The sequence below is a fragment of the Malus sylvestris genome, chromosome 16 (genome assembly GCF_916048215.2).
Source record: "Malus sylvestris chromosome 16, drMalSylv7.2, whole genome shotgun sequence".
NCBI lineage: Eukaryota > Viridiplantae > Streptophyta > Magnoliopsida > Rosales > Rosaceae > Malus > Malus sylvestris.
Genome location: NC_062275.1, coordinates 29,364,031 through 29,377,231, shown reverse-complemented (window position 1 = coordinate 29,377,231; position 13,201 = coordinate 29,364,031).

Here is a 13,201-nt window from a genome sequence, read left to right as displayed (position 1 = left end):
TGATCTATCATAGGCAAATCCTATTGTAGGATTACAATGAACTACCCAACAAATAACATTTGTTAGTTGGTTTATAGAAGTGATATCCAAAAGTTAATTGAAGGATATCCCACAAGATTGTTCTCAAACAAATATTGCTTATTAGCACACAACCCCAAATCTTAACACGATTAAGATTTGTCTTTCTTTCCAACTACATCCTATGGAGTCATGAAAATTTTGGATGATCTTCTAATTGACAATCATATTGTCTTAGAAGTATATATCCTATATATGGGTATTTGATGCTACTTTCCTTGATATCTTTCAAGGAAACTCTTCTAAAGTGTTATTTTCCTTGGATCAAATCTAAGGAGGTTAATACTTTAGATGTCTTACTCATCAACTTATATTTTTGAATTCTTTGAAACCTTTTGCAAAAGTATTTGGACATGTGTTTATTCAAGATAAATGATAGTCCAACTGAGAGCGATCTTCGGTGAATGTCATACAACATGAGTACTATTATGTTGTGGAAAAGTGCCACTAACTGTGACAACCCGTCCCTAATTTTACATTTTTATTAATTTTAAAAGTGTGAATTTACGAAAATGCTCTAGAGGCAAGGACTTTGACTTCTGTTGACCATCGTCTAGAGGAACGTATGACTTATTCTTTAGTGTATCCTCGTAGAACTTGTTGGTATGAACGCATAGGCGAAAGCCGTTTGTGAGTTTGGATTATAACGGTGTAGTTACAAACGTTTGAAATTGGTTATTCAAAGTTTAGTTTTAAATTAAATTAAACTCCCACCTTGTGGGAAGGCTGACCAATCATATTATTTCTTTTGAGGACCAATCAGAAAAGTGGAAAAATAGAAGGAGCCAATCAAGAAGAGGGAGAGTCCCAACTTCTCCTTCCCGTCGACCCATACCCCAGCGAGCTCCCATTTTCCAATGCCGATTTCGACCAACTCCGATGGAGTTTTTCGATGCCACCACCACCATCTTGAAGCCCTCATTTCCCTCTACAAAACTTACCCAAGAACCACCTTGATTAACCATGGAATGTGGCGGTTTGAGGCCATGAAAGTCGATGAAAATCAATAGTGCTCCGGCCACTCTTTTCAAATTTTTAGAGAATTGGCAAAGTGATGGCTGATGCCACCATTTGGGCTTTGTAACTCATCATCCCAAGAGAAAATCCCAACGCCGTTGGACCACCGTAGACGACAAATCGATGTTGGGAAGCTTTAAGCACCTGCCGTCTTTGTGGGAAAATTGACCATCTTCCGCCCACTTTTGGACCTTGTGGCAGGTATGAAAGTTGTTCCTCTCTTTGAGATCTTCATTTCTATGAAATTTGAGAATTTTTAGAAATAGTGAAATTTTCCGACGAACTATGGTCGCGCGTGGGCCGAGACCCCACATGACCATCTTAGGCTAATTTTGAAGCTTCGATTTCATATTTGACATCCGTTTTGTGATAGTACGATGTTTTAATGTAGTCTTGTAGTTGACCACCTAGTTAGCCGTCACGGGGTCCTTGCATGAATTGACGATCTGACCATTGGATCGTCACCAAACCTTATTACCTTAGAGCACATAATATTTGAGGACCATAGAAATTTACAGATCAAAAATCCGAGGTACGGATCTTTTGAATCGAATTACGTAGGGTTGTGGACCTTATCGTCAACCTTTGACCGACGATTGACTTTTGGTCAATGGGTTTCAAATCATTCTAGAACGTCCTTAAGGATGTGTTTTACATGAGTTGCATGTTCTATCGATAAGAATCTTGAGTTGTGATTTGATAATTGTTCTAGGCGACGATCATTCGTGTCACATTAATAGTTGTAGCGCGAACTCCAGGTGAGTGGGCAATTTATTTTTTGTACCTATACATATTTATAGTTTCCCTAAATGCATAGTTACTTCACTTTTACGCTTATATTGCCAAGCATTCGTTAGTGGGATATTAATTATGATAAATGCTACTATATGGTTGGGATATTACTGTCATGACATTCATACATATTTGTACATGCTCATCTTGCTGCACCGGTGTTAGTACTCGCCCCAGGGCCAGGGCCAGTGCTTCACGTGTATGTTCACATCTCATCGTTCACTCGCCTTGGATCCAAGTTAGGTGCCAGTCCTTTCGGGCATATTGCATTAGGCAATCCGACTTATATATGACCATGCTTCTGCACCAGCCTTCACGTGATCGTAGTACTAGAGCATATTGATTACACCCAGTCATGTTCATGTCAGAAATTATCTGTTCGAACTCGTGTGCCAGGTTAGATGGATGAGCACTTAGCTATACTTGATTATCACATGATTTTATTATTGTGGCATTGATATATCATGACATGGCATATTTTTGGTTATAATGCTGTTGTATTATTGTTTACATACTTACGTAGTATGTTTTAAGGAAACTATACTTGTTTTACGACGAGGGGTTAGTATATTCGAAAATAAAGGTTTTTACAAAACGTTGTTTTTCGTCCCTCCAGGTTTAGTAGCTGTGCTTACGTATAAACGAGGATTCAGGCAAATCTCAGTAGATGGGTATCTTTAGTGGTATAACCCTCACCTTAATTACTGTACTGTTCTTATGCTCTACCATCACGTGTGAAATGGGTGCAATCCCGGTCACCCACGCACTTTTTTGTTTAGGCACTTTTAGGTTTAAATTTATTCACATTCTTTTTCCACTACACTACACTTTATGGCTTCGTCACCCTCCAGGTGTCGGCTAGCATAACTCGATTAGGAGTCTAAGTGGACTTTCTGGGTCGGGGTGTGTCACTAACATATAAGTGAATTAACCTTAACAACTTTGTGATTCTTTCTTCTTTTCAAAAGAATAAAGATTCGAACATTTCGCTTCTATACAATTTTAACAAGAAGGCATTAGATCTTAATTTAACGATCCAAAGAATCCATCTATGACCAACTTGTAATTTATGTTTTAGAGGTGACATAACTCAGTGGGATTAGTCACTACCTTGTAACCTTTTGGGTTTTAAGCATCATTATATTCTAAACAGTTAACACTACCACATCATATATACTATAGAAACAATCAATCAGATTACAATAATCTAATCATTCATTAATAAAGAACAATCTTTTGTCAAACAAAACATTCAACCATCTATTATAGTGACGGAATGAAGTTCCTTATTCAAATTGGAATGTAAAGACAATCTTTGTTTTTCCAATTTCTTTGGTAGTTCATATGAGGAAGTAAGTGCTATTTGCTTTTGCAGAGATCTATTTTATTCACTTTCCGAATGTGAAGTACTTTCTCTTCCCTCATTAATCTTCTACTTCTTATTAGCCACACTTTTACAACGAGTGTAAAACATAGTTACTAATATGGAATCAAGCATTCAAGTAGAAGAACCAACTGTTTTTAACCTTTCAAGAACAATTTACAACACCTTCGAAAGGTGTGTTCTTGACACTTGCAAGACATTTCTTGCAAATACCCCTTCCAATGTCCATCTTTTCATAAAGAAAGTTTGTTCGCTTGGAGTTATTTCGCCTTCTTCATTTGACTTCTCCTTTGACTACAATAGTCATGGTCCCTAAACTCCCACTATCTCTCTTGAAACTTATTTCAATTGTGTTATACACATCAAACGATTTGGAGAGCGTGCGGTTATTGTTCACTATATAGTTTACAATAAACTTAGTGAACCATTTGGATAGGGACTCAAAGATGAAGTCCTTGCCTAGTTTCTGTCTCTTGAAGTGGTTTAACACTTCAACACTCAATGATTTAAAATCATCATAAGTCCATGTTGATGGACTATTTTTGTCAATCAACCATTATGTTCTAAACATGATTACAAACTTTCAACAATTGTTCAATCCAACTCTCATTTCTTCATACAACAATTTGTAAGTGAAGAATCATGGCACATAAAGTGTCCATGCCCTTGTGTTTACTTCTCAAGTTCCTTGTTCATGTAACAAAGAAACAAGCATTAGTGTTTGCGTTAACTAAGAGTTGTTCAAAGCAACTCTTATTTCTTCATACAACGATTTATAATGGAAGAATTATGACACTAGAAGTGTCCATGTCTTTGTGCTAATCTTCTCAAGTTCCTTTGTTCATACAACAAAGGAATAAGCACTAATTGTTTGTGTTGTCCTCTTTATGATAGACTTATCTAACATGTTCTTCCATTGATACATTATCAATAGGAAGATTGTGAGGATGAGACTACTTAGGTACATATACAATCCATTCAAGACAATCTATGGGATTGTGGTACTAAGTCCGGAAACTAAAGCCTTCGGCTTTTTCATTGTCAAGTTTTGGATAGCGTTTGCAAATATATCGATAAATAAATACATAACGAATATAAATTGATTGATTTTAAGCTATTTGATCTGAGTCTTTAAATCAAATAGCACCAACCACTATTTTTGGCAAATTCCATATCCCTCATCGGAATTCGAAAGTTTTGGAGGAAACTCTTAGTAGGGTATGGGAGGCTCACTATTACCAAGCCCACCTCACAATGATATAATGTTGGCTAGCATCAATAATAATGAGAGAGCACGCTTACTCATTTACATCTCATGTAAGTACCCATCGCATTTGGCCTATAGAGAATGATACCTCACAATGATATGATGTTTGCTCCATTGCACTTAGTTAATTCATTCCCACCATGCACGTTCGGGTAGGGGTTCAAGAACAACCTCACAATGATATGATGTTGATCATTCTTGTTGCTTACCTTCACAACATCATGTATGCATATAGAACTCCTCCTGAGTGTAAGCACATACTTTGTACTCCCCCATGATAGGGTGAAGTTGGTGTATAAGTCACAAACGATTCGAGCCTACCATGGTGGAAGGCCACGAAAGAGTGTTCAAAGCACTCTCACGCTTGTCAACCTAATAACGGTTTGGTTGAGGGTTTTTAGGTCTCATCACATATAAGCATGCATTTTAATCTTATTAAAACAATTTGGTCCTATTACAACTATTGGTCCATGTGATTGATTTAGTAGTATATGATACTCCCACTATGCTTGTAAAACGGTTTTTAAAGCAAGAGTATATGGTACTACTAACATAAGCTTGGCATTCATTGATGGACTATATAGTTGCCTTAGGGCCTTAGGATGACTATGAACCTTTGATTATATCCAACACGAGCCTAGTGTTGGATCTCAGTCTAGGGATGGTGATTGATTTTAGTTACGTGTTTAATCACATTAAGGCGTGTTTTCTTATTGGGCATTGGACCCTACTACTCTAATTTCATGCACATCAAATAAGACAAGAAAATGAGTACTTCAAAGTAAAGAAGAGCTTATGCTCTTTTACAACACTTCATCAAATCCAAAGTTTCAACTCAATGAACTTGATGAGATACGGCATGAGGCGTACGAGAATGCTAGCATTTACAAGGAGAAGACCAAAGCTTTCCATGACAAGATGATTCGAGGCAAAACATTCTCCATAGGCCAGAAAGTGCTCTTGTTCAACTCCCGTTTACGGTTGTTTCCCGGTAAGTTACGTTCTAAGTGGATTGGACCGTTTGTTATTATTAATGTTTTCGTTCATGGTGCAGTCCAAATTCGAAGCTCGAAAACGGGACATGAATTCAAGGTGAATGGGCACTGATTGAAGCCCTATTATGAGCACTTTGAGGAGCATGCCGTGGAGGACATCTCCCTGCATGCCGTGGGCTCCAATGAGGAGTGAATGAGTTCTTCGTCCAGCTGCAAGACGTTAAAGCAAGCGCTACTTGGGAGGCAACCCATGTATTCAAATGAGGAAGATTTTTGAATCACTCTACAAGCAGTTTTGCGTTTCGAAAAACCTTCCTTTTTCTGCATTTTCATTTTGCCTGATTGTCAATTTTTTATTTATTTATGTGGTTGTTGCTTATTTAATTATTTTTGGGTTTTGATTTCTTTTTTTTGAAACATTGATAGATATGCAAGGTATTTTTACATTCATAAAAAAAAAGGAACATTAAGCAGAAAAATACAAGAGGAAGCCTTCACAAAGGCTGTTTGGGAGAAGTCTCAGTAGTCGGCGGAGCCTCAGCAGTCGGCGAGGCCACAGAAGGAGGAGGTATTGGAGGTTGATCATTTAGAGCTTCACTATGCGGTATAGCCCCAGAAGACGAAGGCAAATGCTGTTGGAACAAACCCACAAACCTCCGATGATCAAGTAAAATCTGACCATCAGTTTCCTGCATCTAGTCAATTTTCCTCTTCATGTTTGTGGCATAGTTGTGTGCGAGCTTGTGCAACTGTTTATTCTCATGCTTGAGCCCTTTAATCTCCTGTTTGAGATTCATCACTTCAGCCGCCAACGATTCAACTTGACGGGTTCGAGCAAATAGGCGTTGGGCCATGTTGGACACAGAACCCGCACACTGCACACTAAGAGCCAGAGACTCCTTAACAGCCAACTCATCAGACCGTCTGGAAAGCAGTCTGTTATCTTTAGGAATGACAAGGTTCCGGGCCACCACTGCAGCGGTCATGTCATTCTTCATCACCGAATCCCCAACGGTAAGAGGACCAGTAGGGGATATGAAGGATGGGCGCCATATGTTGTCTGGAGAAGGCGGGACTGCCTCTTCACCAAGGTTCAAGTCAAAACGACGGTCGGAGGAGCCAGACGTTTTCAGAGGTGTTAAAGAAATAAGAGGTCGGACAAGTCAAGATCGTAGAAGTGCAAGAAGGGAGTTTCTACAAGCAGAAATTCAAGTGTGCTTTGAACGTCCTGCGTACCTCTATAAAAATCAGCACTCGATGGGATTTTAAAGATCGAAGAGGTGAGCTCAGAAATCGAAGAGGCCAACTCAAAAATCAAAGAGGCGCTAGCTTTCTCAAAAGCTGGGCTTGCTTAGAAACCACGGCCAATCTTCTTTTCCAGATTTGTCTGCACTTGTCACATGCAACCTTTGCACTCGGCGGGATTTCAGAGATCGAAGAGGTAATTCCAGATATCGGAGAGGCATCTGCTTTTCCAGACATGTCAACATCTGTCACATGCAAAGTAAGCTTTGCGAAAATCACGGGCAGTTTGTCGAAGCGCCGATTCCAGATATCGAAGAGGCACTCGCTTTTCCAGACGTGTCAGCGCCAACCACATGCACACTCAGCGTTGCGGAAATTATGGGCAATCTGTCGAAGATCTTTTGTGAAGTAGAAAGCACGTGAAGTTTACTATTAAATCATCCAACGGTTGCTGACAGGAGTGAAAGAATAGTACCGGTTATTAATTCCTATAAATGTCACCCTTCACCTTCCATTGCAAGGCAGACATACATAACCCTCATTCTTCTCCGAGAATGCCTTTCCAACAAACCCTCTCGAGTCACTCAGTGTTCCTTATTCCTTGGGGTACCTCTGCAAACAACTCATCCAAAGCAAAAGTATTTCATATCATGAAGGTTGAAAGCAAGAGTATCTCATATCATGCTTTCTCCCTGTCCTTCTCCTTGTTGTTGTTTTGGGACAAGGAGAATGAGAGCAATCAGCCAGCACTTGGTATCAATCTTCCGATCTGGAACCAACTACCTGGAACCCCTTCCTGATTGCTTACCTAGCCTTGCTCTCGAGTACTCATCTTCATCATCTTATGCTTCCTCTTCGTCTACCACATCTACCTGGGGAACAGATAAGGGAAGTGAAAATGATACCTCGAAGCATGTGGAGACAACGTGCTGATTCATCCTCAACTAGGGACAAGGAGAAAGAAAACAAGAGGTGGGCACTTAGAAAGATTGAAGAAAGAAACAGACCACCACCTTTACCTCGTGACTACCTACCATGCAGAAGAAACAAGCAGAGAAGAAGGCAGACTGTGCAACTCTCGCTCAGAATTCCAAACCAATTCGAGATCAAAGCTGTGGAAAGTCAACAAGATCATCTATCTCCAAAACCAGATTTGCGTTCTTAAACTCTACTCTGTCTGGTTTTTACTTTGTCATATTTGTCATGTTTATTCGTTAATTGTTTGTTTGCTTATTTTTGTGTGAGTTTATATGCTTAAAACATTGAGGACAATGTTTGATTTAAGTATGGGGGGTAACCAAGTTGTTTTGCATAAAATTCGTAGGAATTTATCATCCATTACTTCTAGTGTTGTTCCTTACTGTTTTTAAGTGTTTTTAAGCTGTTTTGGAGTGTTTTAGTGTGTTTTGACATAAAAATCCGAAAATCTCATAAAAATTTGAAAAATTGTTTTGAAAAAAAAAAAAAAAAAAAAAACCCAAAAAGAGTTGTTTTTGTGTGTTTATTTGTGTCTTAGGGTACTTTCCAACACAATGATGAGGATTTGGTTTTTAATTACATGACTGTTAAAGAGATTTATAAACATGGATGAAAATTTGATTTACTTTTTGGTGTATGCTTGGTTGTGGTTGTAATTTATGAATTCACATGCAATCATAAAGGAAAAATCATTTTTGTAACATGCTTGAAAGAAGGAACTCAAATGTTCTCTACAACCTTGTGAGACTTGAGCGTAAACGTTTATTTGGAGAGTTAATAAACTGTGCATCATTGTTTTCTAAAGTCGTTGCATGATCTCATTATTCTTTGCTTGGTTGCTACTTAGAAGGCGTTTCATCATTTAGTTCCAAATGCTAGAACTCATGCCTATTTCATTCAAAGCATGTTATTGATTTGCATAACACATATTCAAGATGAAGTTGTTTAGTGATCCAAGAGCCAAAAAGCCTATCCCATTCATTATATGTTTAAGTTTAACCCCGTTGAGCCTTGTTTAGCCTACGTTCTTTGTTAACCCCCACTATCCTCACCTAGCCTAGATTAGGACCATCCATACCCTTGTTCTTGAAGCATAGTAAAGTATGACTCAAAATGAATTCCTTTTGATTAATGTATTGCAGAAAACAAGTGTGGGGGAAGTGATTCTTGTGTGTGTGTGCCAAAGTCCTTAATAAGGCACGGGTCGAAAAAAAAAAAAAAGTTGTGAAAATGTAAGAAAAAGAATTCTAAAGTGTTGTTTGTTGAAGAAAGGGTCCAAAACATTGAATTCGGCCCTAAGTGTTGCTTAAATCTTCCATTTGTGTTAAAAGTTGATTTCTGCCTTCTAAAGTGAATTCTAAGTTTCAATTTCATTACTTTGCTTGCTATTGCTTTAAGAACGTTTGGTATCCCTATCTTTCCTTTGTTAACCATTACCCCAAGCCCCGTTACAACCCTTGACTTTTATCTTGAGTGTTATGTGTTTCAATTTGTGGAGTTTGAATTTGGTATGAGCATATGGTGTCACTGGTTCTCGCATCTAAGTAGTAGCATTCCATTCATGAGATCATATCTAAACATGCTTAATAACTCCAGAAATTGCTTTCTTTGTAACACATATATGTGAGTGTTCATTTTCATGTTTACATCAATCTTCTCACATATAACTAGTGTAGGGTGTGTAGTCAGAAAATGTGTGAAAATAGAGAGTATCTTGTAAGGAATTGAGCAAATTCTCTAAGGCATGTTACTACATTCAAAACATCATTTTAATTGGTTAAATGTGAACTAGTAAGTGGTGACTGTGATTAAGTATGTGCTCAAGTGTGAAGATAACTAAAATCTGTGGGAATAATGTTTTTTAACATGTCATGTGCATTGGAAATCCCTGAGGCAAATGTTGGAAGGATTAGAATGTGTTTTGTTTACTTTGTTTTGTTTGTTTGTTTCGTTTTGCTCGAGGACCAGCAACAGCTAAGTGTGGGGGAATTTGATAGGAGCATATTTATGCGACTTAGTTAACATGTTTTCTTGCATTTACTTAGTTAGTTATTGCTTATAAGAGTGTTTTAAGCTATTTTTGTGTGTTTGTAGGTCCTAATAACTAAGTTGGAAAGAAAGTGCATTTTGGTGCAATTTGGAGCAATTTTGGGCCAAAATGGATTGCATGCATATAGAGCAAGTGGGATGGACGTTTTTGGTGTTTTAAAAAGGGTTTCAACACATGCAAAAGTCTGAATAATGAAGTTGAAGTGTGGAAGTGTGCAGATACATACACTTAAGGAACAATTTGAAAGGAAAAGAAGTGAAAGATGCCATTTGTTGGATTGCTTTACAAGATGTATTCACATTTTCAGCAACTACAAACATAATTGCAAGCTGAAATGATGCATAGCATGTGTGTAGAGATGTAAAGTGGCCGAAAGTTGATGTTTGCAAGATGAAATGATGCAAAACATGTGTGTGAAAGTTGTCTAACAGCTAGTACATGTGGAAAAGGGATGGAATACAAGGCAAATGCATCAGAAATTGAAGAATGAAGGCACATGGACATCTACAAAGGAGTTGAATTAGCAAAAGAGGAATGATTGCCTTTTGTTAAAGGCAAGACACAATGATAAAAGAGCATGTAAACTAGCTGTTTTTGCATCATTTTGGTCTTTATTTGTATTGTTTATTGAAGCCACTTGAGTGATTCTTTGCTTTGGAGCTTCTATAAATAGGGAGTGAAGGGAAGAACACTGGAGATTACACTACGTCAAAAACACATCAACCACCCCTCCATATTCAGAATTTTCGCCAGAAATCATTCCCTCTCTTTGCCGCAGCCTTCCTTCACCATTCTTCCATATTTTTCTGATTCTTTTTACCCTAGCCGTACCCCCCATCAATCCTAAGCCCTTCCATACCATTCCCTACCCATTCTCCCATACAAATACCACCCTAGAACCTGACTTTAGACCAAGTGCCGCAGCAAGGAGGAAAGAAGACTTGTGGATGCACCTGCTGTCCAAGTTGGATCATCTAGGTGTTTTCTTTCTTTGGATTTTAATGTCTAAATTTATGTATCTTTGCTTTGTGAGTATGAGGAACTAAACCCCCCTTGGCTAGGGGGAATTCGAAACCATGTTTATGCTTGCTATATGATTTGATTACTTTCAATTGCGTTTCATAAGTTGTGAATTCAATTTACTTATCTACATGAATTAAAACTGATTTGTGTGTGTTGGTTGAGAGTGCACGCTTAATTTTCATGCATAAGTTTGATGCTAGGATATAAGGGAATTTCACCTAATCGTTATGAACTTATATTCAAAAGTAGTAAAGGTTGTTGATCACAATCGTGTTTAGTAAATTCTTAGCAGAAGTTTCATGCAATTCATAGTAACGAGTGCCTAGCCAATGCTTATGATTTTCATAGAACTTAATGATCTTTGCTTGTATCTTTGTTATGCAATTCATGCAGGGAACTTGTGAGGAATGCTTTGGGTTGTCGTATGCAATTCATCCAATTCAATAACTTTAGGAAAATCTGAGGGTTAATTAGTGCAATTCACGGTTAATTTAGGGCGTTGGGAATTCATGGTTTATTGAGAAGCAATTGGAAATCGTTTTGTATGCTAGTGTGACATGTGTGGAGAAGAACCCCTTAGCTAGCTTTCCATCCATTCACTTTTATCAAATTCGTTTTAGAATCTGTTCAATTTACAAAGTTTGTTCTTGTTTTCAATTTTCATCAAAACTCAATCCCCATTTATTTTGAAGTGTTAGATTAGTTAGAAATCAATTCAGTTTGTGTTTTTAAGTGTCTTGAGTCAAGTCATAAACCAATTTCGTCCAATTTAGTGTTAGGTGTTCAAAACTGTCCAGAAAGTGTTTTTAAGGCAGTTTTGAGTGTTTATTTGTTGTTTTGAGTCTTTCGGTTTGTTTTGGTGTTTTATAGTTTAGTTTTGCATTCTTTGAATCTAGTTTAGTGTTTTAAACTTTGTTTTTACGTTTTGAGTCAGTTTCCAGTGATTTGGCAATCCCTCCTAATCCCCGGCGTAGAACGATCCCTACTTACATACTTTGCTACAATTGATAAAAAGAGGGTTTAATTTGTGTGCTTATATATTTCGCATCAAGCATTAGTAAGCAAAGTAATGAAATCAACTTAGAATTCACTCTTGAATGCAGCAAATAACTCGAAACACTAAGGGGATTTCGTACATACTTAGGGTCATATTCAAACTTTTTGGACCCTTTCTTCAACAACCAATACTTGTGAGTTCTTTCTCACTTATTTCACAACTTTTTTTCTTTCCTTTTCTTCATCAAAAGGAATTCTCTCTAAGTCATTCTCCACTATACTTTAAGAACAAGGGTATGGATAGTCCTATTCTAGGCTAGGTCGGGGTAATGTAGCTAACAATGAAAATAGGCTAAATAAGGCTCAAAGAGGCTAAACCTTCAAAACAAATGCATGGGATGAAGGCTTTTTGGCTCTGGTGGTAACTACTAAACAACTTCATCTTGTTATATGTTATGCATTCAATTATAAGCTTTGAATGAAACGGGCATGAGTTCTAATATTTGGAACTAAAGTGATAAAACGTATTCTAAGTAGCAACCAAGCAAAGAATGATGAGATCATGCAACGACTTTAGAAAACAAGAAATCATAGATTAATAACTCTCCAAATAATGTTTAGGCTTAAGTCTCTCAGGGTTGTAGCGTTGGTTTAAGTTCCTTCCTTCAAGCATGTTACAAAAACTGATTTTTTTCCTTTGTGATTACTTGTGAATTCGTTAATGACAACTACAACCAAGTATAAACCAAAGAGCATATCAAACTTTCACCCATGTTTGCAACTTTCTTTAACAGTCATGCAATTAAAAACCAAATCCTCATCATTGTGTTGGAAGGTACCTTAAGACACAAACACACAAAAACGACTCTAAAACGACTCTTTTTGGGTTTTTCAAAACTTTTTCTATTTTGTTTTTCAAATTTTTGTATTTTTCTTTCAAAACACACTAAAACACTTCAAAACACACTAAAAACACTTAAAACAGTGAGAAACAACTCTAGTGGTGCTAGGTGATAAAAAAACCCACGAATTTTCAATAAAAACACTTGTTTACCCCCCCCCCACACTTAAACCAAACATTGTCCTTAATGCTTCAATCATAGACTCACACATAAACAAGCAAACGACACAACGAACAAACATGACAAAAATGGCAAAGTAAAGCAAGAAAGAGTAGAGTTTAAGAACGCAAATCTGGTTACGATGTCGGAGCTTCCTAGTTCTTCTTTATTCGCATGGGTTGCTTCCCAAGAAACGCTTCCTTTAACGTCTTCTAGCTGGATGATACATTCTTTTAAGCTTCATTAGGGCTCACGACATGGAGAGGTACATCCTCTACGATATGCTCTTCAAAACTTCCATGCATTGGATCTATG